This window comes from Panthera uncia (assembly GCF_023721935.1).
Source record: "Panthera uncia isolate 11264 chromosome C1 unlocalized genomic scaffold, Puncia_PCG_1.0 HiC_scaffold_4, whole genome shotgun sequence".
NCBI classification, from domain to species: domain Eukaryota; kingdom Metazoa; phylum Chordata; class Mammalia; order Carnivora; family Felidae; genus Panthera; species Panthera uncia.
The window spans coordinates 22,756,981-22,775,598 of record NW_026057585.1 but is presented as its reverse complement, the minus strand read 5'-3'; the positions used below and the strand labels follow the sequence as shown (position 1 = coordinate 22,775,598).

At 34.7% G+C, this 18,618-nt stretch overlaps 1 long non-coding RNA gene across 1 annotated transcript in view; it reads left to right on the top strand.

The window, feature by feature from the left end:
• The first annotated feature begins 1,466 nt into the window (after positions 1–1,466).
• The window catches only part of LOC125912371 (uncharacterized), a 132,371-nt gene continuing 115,219 nt past the window's right edge, over positions 1,467–18,618 (top strand). Inside the window, exon 1 of the long non-coding RNA XR_007454686.1 lies at positions 1,467–1,567. This is a non-coding gene — a long non-coding RNA (uncharacterized LOC125912371). The remainder of the gene's footprint in view (positions 1,568–18,618) is intronic.

Below are 18,618 nucleotides of genomic sequence, written 5' to 3'. Positions count from 1 at the left end.
TAATAAATGACATGCTGTTCTTGTAGTTTGTTTTCATGATCACCACCTTCCCTAGACTGTAAGGTCCTTGGTGATTTTGAGTGTGCCTTATCCTTTTATGCTCCATGCCTAACACAGTACCTAGTAATAGTAGGTACATAAATATGTAGGAAGCAAGTATTTATTATTATTCTAACTATGACAGAGGGTATAGAAAGACTAAAAGCAAAAAATTTTTTTTATAAAGAAGCTTAATGGGCAATTCCTTTCCCCTTCAGAGTACAAGTGGTTTAAATAAATAAATTAAATAAATAAATAAATAAATAAATAAGTAAGTAAATTTTTATCAACCAAAGTAGTAGTCAAAGAAATGCCAATTAAGTGAGATATGCTTTTTCACCTATTAGACTGGCAAAAATATTTTAAGGAGTAATTAAGGTGTAATAAAATTAACAGATTCATAATATTCAAAATGAGTAAACACTTGGTACAGTATATAGGTAGAGCAGTTCAGCAATATATAGCCAAACTTTAAACGTGTGCATTTCCTTTGACCTAAGAACTTCATTTCTGATACTGTCATCTTAAGAGAACAACTATGCTATATGCAAAAGTAACCTAAGATATGGCTCATTCCAAAGTTCTTTGTGAAAAAATAAAAAGGTACTAACATAGATTTCCTACAAAAGGTGACTGATTAACAACTGTAATGAATCGATACAATTCAGTTTCATTCAATTTTATGCAGTGTTTAGAAATAAGGTAGTAGAATATTAACATCAAAGATACTGACAATCTGTCCAACAGCATATGAGATTATAGGGTTTAAAAATACATGGATGAGTAACAAACATGTATTAGTTAATTGTAAAGAAAAGTAAAAGTTATTTTTAAAACTCCATTGTATTATGAGCAAATACAGAAACACATTTACCTTTTATAAATTTAAATGTGTATATATGCACGTAAGACCCTTATTATTCATGCTATGGTGTTTGGCACATGTTAGGCACTCTATAATTTATATATGAAGTATTTTATATGAAAAACTGAACCCAAAATTATCTATAATGTTCTATAATCCATTATATGAAAATAATCATTAATATCATCACATTCCTGGTTGAAAAGTTTTAAGCATTATGGGACCTGGCAAATAGAATTATGAACACCATCATAGTCCTGGGTAAAATTTTTTAAGATATAGAAGCTGGCAAATAGTGAGAACTACTTAAGCATTATCTAACTAGACAAAGTAATCTGAGTGTTTGAATAATGTCCTATCACAAAATAGTCATTTCCGTGATTTAATTTCCAAAACAATAACCCTGTCAGTCTTTTGCTCCAAACCCATTATATGGCTTGCCATTTCACTCAGTAGAAAAAAATTCCATATAGTGGCCTGTAAGATATAAATAATATAGCTGCTTATTTTCTCTTTCTAATTCCTCTACTTTTGTTTACTCTAACTCCATTCACACAGGCTTTTCCGCTTCTTGCTTCCTCTGCCTCCAGTGACATTCTACCAGATATTTTGATGGCTACCTTGTCATCAGCTTCGAGGATTTACATAAAATTCGCCTTTTTGGTAAGTTCTTCTATGACCACCACTTTTAAAATTGGAGCTTGCATTTCTTACATTCACTATCCCCACATTCCTGATTTATTTTTCTTCATAGTACTTCGTATAAACTGACATTCTATTTGTTTTAATTATGTGATTATTCACTGTCTACATTTTCCTACCTAAATGTAAATTTTGTAGGGGTTTTTTATTCACTGCTGTATCCCCACTCTGGACCAATGGCTAGCACATTGTATATGCTCAACAAATATTTGGATGAATGCTACTAGGTTATAATACCTTAACATCTTTTATACTTCCATACAAGCATTTAATATTGAACATTATGCATTTGTGTGTCTGTCTCCCCACTAAAAGGAATTGTTCAAGTGCAAGGACTATATCTTACTGATCTTTGAACCCTTCAGTTTATATAATATCTGGAAATAGGTAAGTGTGCTCTAATATATGTTGATGGAGCAAACAAATGAACTAAAACTCAGCCGTCTGTGTACTTTTCAAGTAGCACTTGCTTCAGTGCATCTTCTGATGTTTAAAAATTGAAATTTATTATGTATGCCAATCAGAGAAACTCTAAGCTAGAGGCTTACTCTGAAACATATTTTCTGTTCTCATTCTTGTCTTAGCAACTCACTTGGCAGTATTTGGTAAGTATAATTACCCATGTAAAATACTTAGAATATTTTCAATAAATTTGAAAATATTTTACATTTCCTTATTTCATGTCTTAAACATATGCAAAGAGTTTCATTAAATTTTAATTTTTTCAAGTATTCTGAGCATTATCTTCTCCATCTATTGAAAATGTTCTTTGTCTTTTTTTTTTAATATTTGCATTCAATTTGCAGAGTGCAAGGGAATGATTGGTAGTTTGTATCTTAGGCAAAATAACCAATCATAAAATATTTTAACATTCTTTTAGAAACTAATATATCACATGTTTATACCATTGGATGTTATGTGTGTGTCTACGTGTATGTATATACATATACATGTACATATGCATATGCATATACATACACATACATATACAGCATATACGTATACATCCGCCCAGCATACTTTTCAGTCTATTACTCTGTTTATTGTCATCACTGAACTCATAAATTTCAACAGTCTTCTTTTAGGCTTCAATTGAAAGAACTCCCACTCTTTTTTTTTTTCTTCTTCTTTTCCTTTTTTTGGAAGGTGGGGTAGGGTGGAGGGGTGGGGGATGCTGATTAGTATGACTCTTCCAAGTAGCGCAAATACATTTCACAATGTGATCTTTGATAAATGTCCAAATGGATTTTAAAACTAAATTGAAGTGCTTTTTATTGAGCCCATAATTTATTCCAGCCATCTGTGTCACACACACAAAAGTTTGTTTCTTAAGGGCTTTCTGATATTTTTTGTCCCCCTCAGCAACACCATTAGGATATAACAACATTAACATATTTCAGGATTGACTTTGGCCCCCTAAAGAATATAATACCTCTTTCAGTCAATAAACATTTTCAACACAACTATTTGCAATTTGGAGATTAAAAAATATGGAACCAAAATCATTCTTTTGGCATCATACTTTCTATTTAAAGGCCACCAAATGTTTCTTTCTGAGAGATTGTATTGAGCGGTTAGGATCTTGGCATCCACTATTGTTTTAGGGAAAGATTTTCCTGGCCCACACTTGTTGTTGCTGGATAATGAATGACTAGAGTATATGGACAGAGCCACCTTCCCATCTGTACTAGTCTTAACTACCATTGATTGCTGTGTTGCGTCCTCTGTTGAACCATGCATACTTAATCATTAATTTTACTTAGAGCTAATAAAAATACCTCTCTTCATTGATCATCTATTGTGTACCTAGGACATCACAAATATTTCTCATTTAATCATCACAATAATCTGAATTTAAACATAGAGAAATTCATTCTTATATATTTTATTGGAATTTCTGATGACTAGTTTTTTGTAGGAATTACTAAAACAATACTAGAAATTTGTGGATTTAGTTTAAGTGCATTGTAATTTATAAAGTGCATTTTTAGTTTTCTTCATAGAGAATGATACTTTTAAAGTTCCTACTTTGCTAAACAGTGCATTAGACTTGATGTTAATTATCACAGTGTAAGGAAGACAGGCTTAGTAAGATTAACCATAGTTTCACAAGATTTGTAGGTAACTGAGCCTGCCCAGGACTCTTTCACTCAATATACCTTCTATATTGTTATTTGGCCTTAAATATAGTAGTAGCCTGTGATCCCCCACAAAATCTGTCTATCTAGCTAGCTATCTTCTATTCTATTCTGTTCTATTCTATTCTATTCTATTCTATTCTATCCTATTCTATTCTGTCTGTGACCTATAATAATCCTGATGTATGGGAAATCATATTATCTCTATCATGGCTTTTCTGTGCTATAATATGAAACATTTCATATATATGACTACATATAAGAAACAGATATGACTGTATCAACTATAACCTAAGTAAATACATATATTTGTGGTTGGTATATACAGTAAATCCATGCCTAGGTGATGAGCTCTATTAGAAACTTTCATGCTAATATAATGTGTTAAATACTGTGTCATCTTTCTCCCATCATTTGAACTTAGCTAAATTGCTAAACATATAACATGAATTTCTAAAAAGCTCGTATCATGCATTGATGCAAGAAGTAAATTCTACTTGAAAATAGATTGTTCTGAGAATAAGAAAAGTGTGGCTAAGGTGATAAAAGTAGAGATAGATGAAAGAATTTGAGATCATTTAATGTAGAGAAGATAAAGCTAGTTCAGTTTATTTTTTCATATTTATATAAGCTTTTTTTGATAGTAACAGCAAGCAATTGTTTTCTACTTTGACATCAGATCAGGAAATAGGCTTAATAAATTATGAGACAGTTTAATTGGAGATAAGAAAGACAACCTCTATACCAAAGTAATAAAACATTAGCATTGACTACTAAGTAAGATATTAAGCATTTATACCTGGAAATCTGCAAAAAGGACATAAACAACCATGTATCCCTGCCAGAGAAAGGCAAGCTTCTGGACAATAGGATCTCAAGTTGTCTTTCCTAATTTTTTGTTTTATAGATATCACTCTTTCCTTACTTTTCTTCCAGCTTTCTCTGCTACTTATAACAATACATTAAGCAGTAACAATTTCTGGCTTTTACTTTTAAACACATCTGATTATAAGAATATTAACTGCAGTTTCTCTTTTACCTTCCATTGTCAAGAAGTGAAAACAGGGGCACTTGGCTCAGTTGGTTAAGCATCCAGATTCAGCTCAGGTCATTATCTCAGAGGTTCCTGGGTTCAAGGCTCACATCAGGCTCTGTGCTGATAGCTCAGAGCCTGGAGCCTGCTTTGGATTCTGTGACTCCTCTCTCTATGTCCCTCCCCTGTTCATGCTCTGTCTCTGTCTGTCTCAAAATTAAATAAAACATTAAAAAAAATTTTTTAAAGAGGTGAAAATGGTGATACATCAGCCAGTTTTTCAGGAAGAATACATATTCCAAGGTAGATCACATTTATAATGTATCCTTTAACATACATATAGCAACTAGATGGGTGGTTAAAATCCTATCTAAATAATAATACTCCCTTGTTCAAAGCCTATCAAGGGGTACCTAGATGACTCGGTTAAGCAGTGACTTCTGCTTGGGTCAAGATCTCCTTGTTTGTGGGTTCGAGCCCTGCATTCAGGCTCTCTGCTGTCAGCAGAGAGCCTGCTTTAGATCCTCTTTCCCCTCTCGTGCTCTCTCCCTCTCTGTTTCTCAAAACTAAAATAAAAATAAAAAAAAATATATCAAGGCTTCTCATTGAAACTTAAGTAAATTCCACATTCCTTAGAATGGTCTATAAGGCCGACCTTTCTGAATATCCCTATATCTCTGATTTCATTCCCTCCCTTTCTTTTCCAGTTCATGCCACTTCAACCACTCTGGACTTAACCATTTGTCCAATATACCAAATTCTCAGCTCTTTCTATTCTTTGTCCTTGGATTAACACCAACGTGATACAGAACAGGTGACCATTCAGCAATGTTGCATCAGGATATTCTACACATAGGGAATAGCAAGTATAAAGCTGTAAATTCTCTCTTTCTGTCATTTTCTCCTGAACATGCATAGACAAACATACATATCAATGTCATTCTCTTTCTTCTGAATATTTTTCTTTGCTGCATACACAGTGACATTATATCTGTATTTGTATACTTGCTTATTGTCAGCTTCTCCTTCCATATCATGAGTACTGTGATCAAGGACTGTTGACTTTTTTATTCTCTACTGTATTGCCCGTACCTAGAATAGTGTCTGGCACATGATAGACATTTAATAAATCAACCTTTCACTTCACTTTCAATTTGAAAGTAGACATTATTTCTGCAATGGCAAAATCTGATGAAAAAAATATTGTTTATAGTTGCAACTATAGCCAAAGTCAGTGTATTTGTGACTGAATATTATGCTTCCCATCCTTATAGGTTACCGTCATGGAAAGAGAACTGTAGTCTGGAGGTATAGTGGGAAGTACAATTTGCAGAAATCATATCATTTATTCTTTCTAAAACGAATCAAGGCTTATTGTCTTGGATAAAAATATATTATAAAAAAACTTATAGGTGAGCCTCCTTTCTTCATATAAGAAAATACTTTATGCTTAAAGAATGTGATTCACTCTCTGATGTGAGAAGAATTTATTCCATTCCCTGTCTGAGAATTTCATTGCCATTTGCATGTTGCCTGGAATACAAATTGTACTTAGTAATCAATCAGTGTTTAATTGCGCTCAAGTAAACCCTTGTAATCAGACTTGCTGTAAAAATGTTAAGGTGTGCAAAAAGCATAAGGTGGCATTTTCCCCTCCTTCTTATTATGGCTGTGTAACTTCCATTAATACTAATAGGAGGCACAGCTGGTCGTCAACAGGAGATTACAGGTTGCTGCTTAAATCGTATTTTATTTTTATACCTTGGCAAGATTTATGTATTGAAATCAGGTGGCCAGATTTTTGCTGTTGTTAAGAAAGCTTTTACTCTGAAAGAATGAGATTGGGGGAGGGAAATTGAGTTTCAAATTTTTTATTTTAGGAATATAAAGACTCGAAATCCAAGCAGCAGCTTGTCCTTATACAGCAAGTCTGTCTTATTCTTTAGCACCAGCTGGAGTCCCATTTCTAATTTGCTGTGAAGAATTAAGTGATTTGAGACCCATACCCTGGAGTATTTGACCTCCAATGTCAACCAGCTAGCTTGCAATTCCCTTGGCTGGAAAGTTTCTCCAGAATTGATTTGAACTAACATCAGTTAAAATACTCTGCAATTTGGTGGTAAATATCACTGCAAATCTGAGTACAACTTTATAGCCATGAAAATAAACACACTGTAGAATATTAAGGAAAAGAGTTTAGGAAACATGAAAAGCCTTGGTGATCAGAAATGTGACAAAGAACCTTTCACCTCACAATCATTAGTTTGAGTTTTGCACAATTGGGTGGCTTACTGGCTGAAGACAGTTGTTTGTAGCATATGTGAGCTATGTCGGTGCTCTCATACTCATTTCTTTTTGGTCAGATCCATTTGTCATAAAACAGCTATTCCTGTCATTCTCAAATGCCATGGTGTTGACAATCCTGAAGGAGAATAGAAATACTAATAAGGACAGAGTTAGGGCAGTATCCTCATTACTCCAAATGCAAGTCGAAGTCTCCTTTCATCTCAGTCTTGTTTTTCTTATATTGTTGTCCTCATCTGGATTGTTGTCCATTTTTCTCAACACAAAATCTAGCCTTTCAAATCATTTAACTCATTTATTCTCCCTCTCCATTATACTTCTCTCAATAATTCATGTGATTAGTACATTTTTCTCATCCCTGACCTTGTTTGGTTTCTAGTTACCTGATAGTAGATAGATTACTAGTGTGAGTAATGCTATTGTAGATGGGAGAAAAAATGTCACCATCTCCATAACTCTTGTTCAACAACTCTATTCTTATTCTCTCTCTTCATTTTCTACTTCCATGGAGCCATGTCCTGCTTCTTACTGCAAAATCTCACCTGGCTTCTTACCCTAGAAATACTTCCCCTGACCATCTGTAGTTCTAGTGTCCTTATTTTGCCACTGCCTACCATAATTTGCTGTACTATCTACCCTAAACCATGAAAGGTACAACAAAAGCTTACAACCAGAGAAATTTCCATTCATTTGACATGATAAAGTGGATCAAAAAGGAAGTGACTGACTAGTATGAAACAGAAAGTGAAATCAAAAGGTATAGGAACATTCTGAGAATCCCTGGTTGGAAAATTAAATAATGATTACCTTTCATAGTCTATTTTCCCATATATGTTAATTCTATATGTTTGCTGGGGCACTTAGTACATTGAATACTATTTTTCAAGTATATTAAGAGTTAATTTAGACTTTGTTCAATTCCCCAAACCTTGAACTTGTGTTTTTTTTTTCATGAGTAAAACTACATGGTTGGCCTGAGTAATAAAAAGAGCTACCATTTATTGAGAAATTACTGTACTGCATTAAGTGTATTTATTCACTATCTCATTCAATACTTTATCTGGGGGGCTATTATGTTGCTTGTTTTACAATAGAGAAAATTGGGCCTTCGGGAGTTTAAGTCCCTTGACAAAAGTCACACTGCCAGAATTATCAAGGTTTCAGGCTGAACCTAGATATTTCCAACTCCACAGCCTATTTTTTTTAAATTAATGTTACATGAAATCTCTTTAAATCCCAGTATACTGTGATTTGGTCATCCTGTTTAAGCACCTAAAGATCCAGCCTGAGATTCTACCACAATATATCAAATTTGCTGTGAGAAATTACTATGCTTATACTTTCAACTCTGTACTTTACTTAACATGTATAGTAGAATGAAGAAGGAGAGTTGTGTTTCTGTGCCATTGTATACCAATCCTTGCTTGTTTAAGTCTTTGTCACCAGGTAGAATTTCTAATGTAATAATCCATTAACTGATTATTTCTTTCTTATCTTTAAGAACATACAATACACATTGTAGAAGACTGAATAAATGCTCAACAAATGCTTGTAGCTTCAAATTGACATTTTAATAAAGTTATCAAGTCATGGAAATTCAGAGATTGTGCCCCTGAAAACCTTAGCTTTAATATGAAAGAAAAAAATTTACCCTACCTCCTATTAAATACCTAAGACTACATATAATACATATCTTGTTTTTCTACTAGTTAGGTTTTGAGGGATAGATGATCATTTAAAAAAATTAACGTTTATTCATTTTTGAGAGATGGTGAAAGAGCATGAGTGGGGGAGGGGTAGGGAGAGAGGGAGACACAGAATCCGAAGCAGGCTCCAGGCTCTAAGCTGTCAGCACAGAGCCCAACATGGGGCTTGAACCCTCAGACCGCAAGATCATGACCTGAGCCAAAGTTGGACGCTTAACCGACTGAGCCACCCAGGCGCCCCAGGTGATCATTTTTTTATCACATTTTTATTTTTTTCTCTAAATGTGTGATAAGAAAAATGAAAACAAAAAAGTAAGAGAGGAAATATAAAGTACTAGTAATTCTGCCGTCAGTGTTTTTATCTGTGTCAATTTATACAATTGTTTTACACAACTGGTATTATTTTAATAACCTTAATTTATAATCTGATTTTCTTTTATTTAACACAAAATATGACATTTAGTAGATTCATGTTATTCTAAATGTTGAGTATTCAATGATATATTTGTAAGTATAGGCTAGGCTATGCTGCAATAACAAATTACTACAGAAACTTCAGAGACTTAATACTACAAAGGTTTATGTCTTGCTCATACTACATATCCTATTTGAGTGGGCAGGGACAATCTGCTCTATATAGAATGTAGGTCCTAGATTTCCAGAAGCTCCACTTTCTTTTGATTGCAGAACCTATGACCTCCTCAGTCACTGCAGCACATTATGAAGATGCAGGGAGTTTTTACCTGAGCAATGACCCACTTAAACCAGAAATGACACATGTCGTTTTCACACATAGTCCAATGGCCAGAACAAGTTACAGCACTCTGCCTAATTGCAAGGGTTTTAGAAATGTAAAGAAACACGTGGGATATTTTATATAACTAATCTTTCTCAACTTCTTCCTTTAATATAATTCTTCTGGCTTTATACTTAACAGAGGTTTCTCAAAGTTAGGATTATCAAGAAAGGCATCCTCTTCCCTTTTCTCAAGTGTTGATAAAAATGTGATAGTTACTAACCTTGGACTTCAGACTTAGGTTCACCAGAAATACAACTTTATTTTATAATTTGAACCTAATTTTTTCTTTTAAATCCTTAATAACCAAATGGAGAAGTCAAAATCTCATCAAATTTAAAGCTACTTCTCCCTTTCTCCCAGAGTTGCTTCTAAATTCTAGGGGGTTAATAAAGTGCCAAAGTCTCAGGAAAGTAGACACCTGGTCTTTGGTCATTTTCATTTTTCTGTGCAATGAATGATGATGTGGCCATGATCTTTTCTGCTCACTGGTCCATATATGTAAGTACATTCTGCTTCTCTTTCCTGAAGACAAGGCCTCCAGAGCATCCTGCTCTTTCTTCTATGGGGCATAGAGAACACATTATTCTGCTCTTCTGGCCACAGTGGGAATTTGTCAGGGCTGGGATGAGGATGAGGGATTGTAAAACAGGCAGGGATTATGTTCTTTTCTCAGAAACCTACAAGTGACTAATTTTTCATCCTTGATAGGAAGGATGAGGAGTGAAGAACTTGACGGATCACATTTGCTCCCAAATCTTATGATGTAGCATAACCTTGTTCTTGGACCTTAGATTTTGAAATTAAAAAGCTAAAATTCAACTTTTTACTCATGTTTTATTTACCAACCTTCATCTTAGGCTATAATCACACTGAATGAATACAGGAAAGGCAAAAACAAATGAGGAAAGGAGAAGAAAAATATACTCCAATTTATCAAAATATTATTGGGTAACCTGCTGACCAAGTCCTCATGAGTGGTTTCTTCTGTATAAGGTAGTCATATTCAACACCATGTAACTATGTTATCTAATACTGCCTGACTGTCCAGTGTTTATTTGGGATCAGGAAGCAAAAATTCTCCTGTAATAATATGTGATCCAATCATATTCTCAATCTTAGAGTCTTACTTAGAGGTTCTGATGTTCCCAGGAATAAAATTTAATTATGTATTTTTAGATATGGTGGTGGTAGGACAGGGAATTGTTATTTGTTCATTTGTTGTTTGGTTATTGCTTTTGAAGAAACACCTTATCAATTATTGGGGGAAGGTGACTCATTAATTGTGAATGTCATTTCTACGTTCCCTTCATCTGTTTCCTGGAAGCCCTATCATTGTGTTTCTAAAGAGTTATTTTCCAGTCCTCCTGCCCATCAAACGAAAATAGATAAATAGATTATGATGTCATTCTGGTAGAAGGCTTTTTAAATGAATAAGCGCTTCTTGAGATATGAATCCATATTTTCTGAGAGAAAGGGGCAGTGATAGTGGAAACCTTACGTTTTGGAGGTGGGATGAGAGTGAGAGTTGGTCCTCAGTTCTGAGTGGGAAATGGGAAGGAGTGGTGGGGAAAAAAGTGAGTGCAGCTTCCATAGGGTGGAGTATATAGACTCTTAGAAGGAGAAGCCTCCATGGGTTCCTAAGAAGACTGAGCACTAATTTCCACTGTTTTAAGGATCTTGGTAAATGCCCCTCACAGCTAAGCCAGGCAAAAGGAAGGTTAACTTACATTGGAGCCACAGCCATCGAAGGGTTTATGCAGTCAGGACAGGAATTCTAAGAAAAATAATAGAGCATACAGTGGAAGATCAGTCTAATGATGGTATGGTACAAGCTTGGCCTTTTCTTTTATGTTATAAACTTTTTTATAAACTTTTTATTTTAGAATAGTTTTTGATATACAGAAGTTCCAAAGATAGTTCAGAGAGTTACCATATATCTTACATCCAGTTTCCATTATTTTTTTTTAATTTTTTTAATGTTTATTTATTTTTGAGACAGAGACAGAGCATGAACAGGGGAGGGGCAGAGAGAGAGGGAGACACAGAATCTGGAACAGGCTCCAGACTCTGAGCTGTCAGCACAGAGCCCAATGCGGGGCTCAAACCCATGAACTGTGAGATCATGACCTGAGCCAAAGTTGGACGCCCAACTGACTGAGCCACCCAGGCACCCCTGTTTCCATTATTATTAGCATCTTATATTAGTATGGTACATATGCCAAATTGTTGAATCAATATTGGTCCACTATGATTGACTAAAGGTCCTACTTCATTCATCTTTCCTTAGTTTTTACCTAATGGTTTTTATTATTGCAGAATTCCATCAAGCATACCATACTACATTTAGCTGGCATATCTCCATAGATTCTTCTTGGCTCTGGTAGTTTCTCAGATTGTCTTTATTTTTGTTGATCTTAACAATTTTGAGGAGCGCTTGCCAGATATTTTGTAGCATGTCCCTTAATTAGGACTTGTCTGATGTTTTTCTCATGATTACGCTGGGTTAAGAGTTTTGGGTAAGTAGACCACAAAGGTAAAGTGCCATTCTCATAGCATCATATCAGAGTATCTGCTATCCACCATGTGACTTATCACTTTTGATATTAAACTTGATCACATGGCTGAGATAGTGTTTGTCAGGTTTCTTCACTATAAAGTTACTCTTTTTTTTCTTTCTCTCTTTCCATACCATGTGTGTTGTTGTTGCTGTTGTTGTTGTTGTTGTTGTTGTTGTTTGCTTATTCTTTTGGAAAGAAATCACTATGAGAAATTCACACTTGCTTGAAAAAGGGAAAGATCAATGGTTGTATGGAGGAGTGAACAGGTAGAGAATTATATAAAAGAAGGTTGGACTTGATCTATACTTTGAAATAAAGAGACAGGATTTGGATAGGAGGAAAGGAACAGAGGATAGGGAGTTATGCTCCCCCTCCTTGAAAGTTGAAAATCTATATAAATTATTTGGAATTTTTCTGCATGGGAACTCTTTTTTTAATTCTCCCCCATGTATTTACTTCTTCAATCATTTACTTATATTATGGATATAATGGATATTTATTTTGTATTTTGGGTTATAGTCCACTACTACTTTATATATTTTGTTGCTCAAATTGCTCCAGCATTAGAGATTGGGAACTTTTTCAGGATTGCTTTGAAATACCATTTGTGTGTGTGTGTGTGTGTGTGTGTGTGTGTGTGCGCGCGCGCACGCGTGCATTGGTCCACTCAGGCTGCTATAACAGAATACCATAGACTGGTTGGCTTAACGAACAGGAATTTATTTCTCGTGTTTCTAGAGACTTGGAAGTCCAAGATCAAAATTCCAGCTCATTCAGTTTTTCAGTGAAGGCTCTCTCCTGGCTTACAAATGACTGCCTTCTCACTATATTTTCATATGGTGGAGAGAGAAAGAGATTAAGAGAATGAGAGATTGAGAGATTCAGAGAGAGAGGGAGAGAGCACACACAAGCTTGTAAAATACTAATCCCATCATGGGGCCCCACCATCATCTAAACCTAATTATCTCTCAAAGGCTCCATCTGCAAATATTATCACATTGAGGATTAGGAATTCAATATATGAATTTTGGGGAGACACAAACATTCAGTTAATAACAATGTATGTGTATGTGTTCTAGCACTTTCTCACTTTCTGGCACTACAAGATGTTCCAAACTCTATTCCCTGCACCAATTCTGGAAGCAATCATTTCTCCAAGGATCCCTAGTTCCTTTTATTGGAAAATGCTATTAGAGACCAAGATTTGTATACTAGGTGTACTTATTGCTAGTAGAGTGTCATTATTTCTAGGCCTTCTCAGCAGATAGAACAAGAAAATATATGTGTGCATGCTAACACTTACATATGTAAATGTCTACAAATATTTTCATATGTATTCATCTGTGACTATATAAAATTAAATGAGTTCCTACTAATGTTTCTATCTCTAATCCATTACAATATTGATCATTCTAACCTTCTCTCCTTCCTTTTCTGTAACCTCCTATGCCAATAGTAAGAAATCTGGTTCCCACAATCCTTACTTACTTATTCAGTTTCAGTGTACATGTTTGGCAGTACCAGAATTGTTACCCCAAAACTGTATGGGAAGCAATTTTACCAATTATACTACAATGCTTATATACAGTTACTTTCGCCTTTAGTTTTATAGACTACGAATTTCCACTTTTGCTTTGGTCAGCACCTGTCCCCCTACTCCCTTCAGTGAGGTTATTTCATGTATTTATAATACAATTAGATTCTTTTGTCATAGTTTGCATTGCCTCCTGGAATTTATTAATTTCCTAAATTATTTCTTTTTAATTTGTATATATTAAAGTTTGCTATTTATGCTATAAAGTTCTATGGGTTTTAACAATTTCATTATGTAGTGTACCTACTATTAGTATACAGAAGAGTTTAATTGCCCTAAAATATCTCCTGTAGTTTGTCTATTGAAACTTTTCTTCTTCTATAACCCATAACTGCTGGCGTGTTTACCAACTCTATAGTTTTGCCTTTTCCAGAATGTCATATAAATGGAATCATATAGTATGTAGCCTTTTCAGCCTGGCATCTTTCACTTAGTAATATGCATGTAAGATTCATAAATATTTTTATATGGCTTGTAGCTCACTTATTTTTATCACTGAATCGTATTCTGTTACTTAGATATACCACAGTTTGTTTAACCTTTCTCCTACTGAAAGGCATCTTGATTGCTTCCAGCTTTGGTGATTATGAAGCTTGTATAAACATTTATGTGCAATATTTATTTTGGGCTTTATCTTAAAATTTTTATTTAGATATAATTCATACACCGTAAAATTTATCCTTTCATATGTGTGTGTGTGTGTGTGTGTGCGTGTGTGTGTGTGTGTGTGTGTGTGTGTATTTTTAAGTACATTCACAATGTTGGACAACCATCACCACTAATTCCTGAATAATTTTAGTGTAACCATTGACACCTAGTCCCTATTCTCTCTTACTCCCAACCCTGGCAACCACTAATCTACTTTCTGTCTCTATGTCTTTGCCTATCTTGACATTTCATATGAATGTAATCATACATGTTACCTTTTGTCTGACTACTTTAACCTATAATGTTTTCATAATTCATTCATGTTGTAGCATGTATGAATACTAATTCCTCTTTTTGTCTGAATAATATTCCATTATATCAGTATAGCACACTTGGTTCATTCCTTCATCTATTAATGGACACCTGGGTTGTTTCCACTTTTTGGTTATTAAGAATAGTTCTGCTATAAACATTTATGTGCAGTTTTTGTATGAATGAATGTTTTCATTCATCTTGAGTATATACCTAGGACCGGAATTTCTGGATCATATGGTAACTCTATGTTTGACTCATTGAAGAGCTGCCAAACTCTTATTCCAAAACAGTTGTGCCATTTTAAATTCCCACCAGCAATGAAAGTTTTGATTTCTCCACATCCTCACCAATACTTTAAATGTCCATTTTTTAATTAATATACACACACATGTTAATGGATATAAAGTGATATCTTATCAGGGTTTTGATTTGCATTTCTTTAGTAACTAATGATATTGAGCATCTTTTCGTGTCCTTCATGTGAAGATTTTTTTATACAAACATAGTTTTCAAGTCGATTTGGTAAATACCTAGGAACACTATTGTTAGATTATGTATTAAGGCTTTGGTCTCTTTATTTTTATTTAATCAAAGAAATGTGATGTGAATTGTAACCGATATTTGTAGAACAACTCCTATTTGTTCCATATTATGACAGCTAGCCATTTGTTAGCCAGAGAAGAGGCAGAAAGCTCATATTGCCCTGTGTAGTTCTTTCTGGAGTGTGGGGAGGAGAGATATCGCCCTCTAGGGGAGTTTGACAAAGTGTTGGGGGTACTTTGGTTGTCACGATAACCAGTGTGTGTATAGGCATGTAGTGGCTGCGGTCCAATCAATATTGTGCAATGTGTGAAAGAGGTTGCACAATTAAGAAATGCCCTGTTTCAAGTGTTACTGAACATCTCAGATGGAAATAATTTCCAGATGTATGAATCAGCAGAAACCAAGTGATAGAAAAAGTAAAGGGTAGAGTTCAAAATTTGCACATGATAAAAGTCAGTTTGGAAAGGAAATATTAACTGACAACTTTCTGGGGCTGACAGGTGATAAGATCTTCTTTCTAATATTGTCTTGAGCCTTAAATCATCTCTGGTACCTCAATATGATGAGCTCTGGGTTCCTTGAAATTGTCATTTTCCTTATTTATATTTTGTATCTTCATCCTGACTACCAAATATTATTTAGATTACCTAAAGGAGTGTCTTATTTTTGCAATCAAAAGATACTAACTAGCATACCTTTCCTCCCATCAAGATATGGAGAGGGTGGCATTTAGCGAGCAGAGTTCAAGTTCCCACTTTACTGTGAAGTTTTTCATTATAAGCTATTAGGACTAATATTTGCACTGTGGTTAAAACATTACAAATAATTGTAGCACCTTTAAGTATTAACCTGGCAGGCTCATTGTTTGGGATACTCTGGGTAGTTGTGTTTTCCTCTGTGTTGCTAATAAATTGGGTCTCAGAACACTCCAAACTGCAAAATTGAAGCCAGCTTTAAACCAAATACATGGATAGGGGAAAAAGCCAGTACTTTGCAAGATTATTCAAACTATGTAATACATTATTTTTAGAGGGATTAATAGTTTGCTAATATATTCAACATTATAAACCAGGAATAATACTTTTCAATTTAACTCCCTTTGACAGGAATTATAGCTTAAGTTGTAGTGAGGTAGAACTTTGTCAAAAGAATAACCAAGTCATATTCTGTACATACTATAGAATTTAATTTACATATACTTGAATTTTGCATGTTACTAAAATGTTAAATTCATTTTTTCCTGGTGATTAGAGACTAGAGTATCATATTCTAAATTAGTAGCAGCCAACTGAATAAGTAGCAATTAAGCCATGTGGTAGTCTGATCCATTGGTGGCCCCTGATGAGTCAGTCTCCTGGTGTTCCTCCTCTTGTGCAATCCTCTCTCCTTGAATGCAGGATGGAGCAATGCTGTGCTTAACCAAAAAAATATGTCTAATATGGCACTGTGCCAGTTCCTGGCCTAAACCTTAAATGGTTTGGCAGCTTCCATATTTGCACTGATAGGAGCCTTGAGGCTCCATACAAGAAATTCATTAGGGCACCTGGGTGGCTCGGTCGGTTAAGTGTCCAACTTCAGCTCAGGTCATGATCTCACCACTCGTGAGTTTTAGTTCTGCTTCAGGCTCTGCGCTAGCATTGCAGAACCTGCTTGGGATTCTCTCTCTCCCTCTCTTTCTGCCCCCTGTCCACTTTCGCTCACTCTCTCAAAATAAATAAATAACATTTAAATAAAGAAAGAAAGAAATTCAGCCATACTTCTAGAAAGATCACATGAAGAAGCACCATGGAGAGTGAGAAGCTCTGAGACTACGTGGAAAGAGAGCGATGCCTAGCCCTTTCCTCTCCCTCACTGCCCACAGCTGACTTGAGAGCTGAATTTACCCATGAAAGTGACCAGCAGTAGGACCAGCAGAAGAATCAGAAGCTGAGCCCAGCTCAGAATGCAAACTTGTAAGCAAATAAAATAATTGTTTCAAGCCAGTAAATTTTGGGGTGTTTATTTTTAAAGCAATGAATAACCAGAAAAAGTGCCTACTGAATATCCAGGACTGCATAGTTTGACAAGGAGGTACAAAGAATAGATGATGGAGTGATGCATGTTTGACTTCTATTTTTCTTATTTTATTTTTAAAATTCATTTTATTTTATTTTATTTTAATTTTATTTTATTTTATTTTTTAATTTTATTTTACTGTGGTAAGAACACTTAACCTGGGATCTAGTCTCTCAACAAGTTATTAAGTGTACAATACAGTATTGTTGGCCATAGGTACAATGCCATACAACAGATCCCTAGAACTTATTAATCTTGATTAATTGAAACTCCATACCTATTGATTACTAATTCCCCATTTCACCCTCCCCCTAGTCCTTGGTAACCACCATTCGATTCTGATTCTATGAATTTGCCTTTTTCAGATACCTCATATTATTGATTTCCAGTTTTTGAGCTGGAATATGGCATACATCTTTTCACTGAAATTTTTTAAAAATTATATTTTAGTCAGTAATATATTTAAGCTACATTTTTGATTACCTAAAATATAGCATGGGATATTAATTATACTTAGCAATTTTGTGGGCAAGTAATTTTCAACTTCTAGTGTCAACTATACTTCAATAGTTTTTTTTTTTTTTAATTTTCAACTTCTAATAAATAACTTATAGATGAATATTTGGAACACATTAATTTACTGGGTGTTACCTGTATCATCACATGCAGTCCTTCAGGGTATAATTTCCAATTATTGAAGTAATTCAGGCAAGGGAGAAATTTGGACCTGCCTGAGTGATTCAAGAAAGATGCAAACCACTTTGGTATCAGGAACCGATAGGAAGGAAAGACTTGGAATGAGCCAGGCATAGAAGGACAAGACAGACATTCTAAATGAGGTGTGACATGCTCAGAGGCACAGCAGCAGGGGAGAAGCTGCCATGTTAGAACGGTACAGAAGGATTTGGTCTATAATCACAATGAATGGGTGAAGAGGATTTTTTAAAAATTATCCCAAGGTAACTCAGCAAGGAAATTACTTGATTGGGCTGTGATTTAGACTTACGAATTTGGCAACAGTTCCCAGGACAGAGCCGAATAGGGAAAGATTTGACAAAATCATGAAAAACCTTACTGGAATCCAGGATTTTCAGCAACTTTCTCTTGTATTCAAAAGAGGTGGTTCTGTACTGTTTTGTTGTTCATTTGTTTTTAAACAGAAATATAAAATACTTGCAACAAATGACATTAAGTACTTTCATTTTGCAGTTTTGTCAAATACTTTCATGTAATGTCATCATAACAGTAATTAGAATATCCTGTCATCCTTTCTTCTTCTTCTTCTTCTTCTTCTTCTTCTTCTTCTTCTTCTTCTTCTT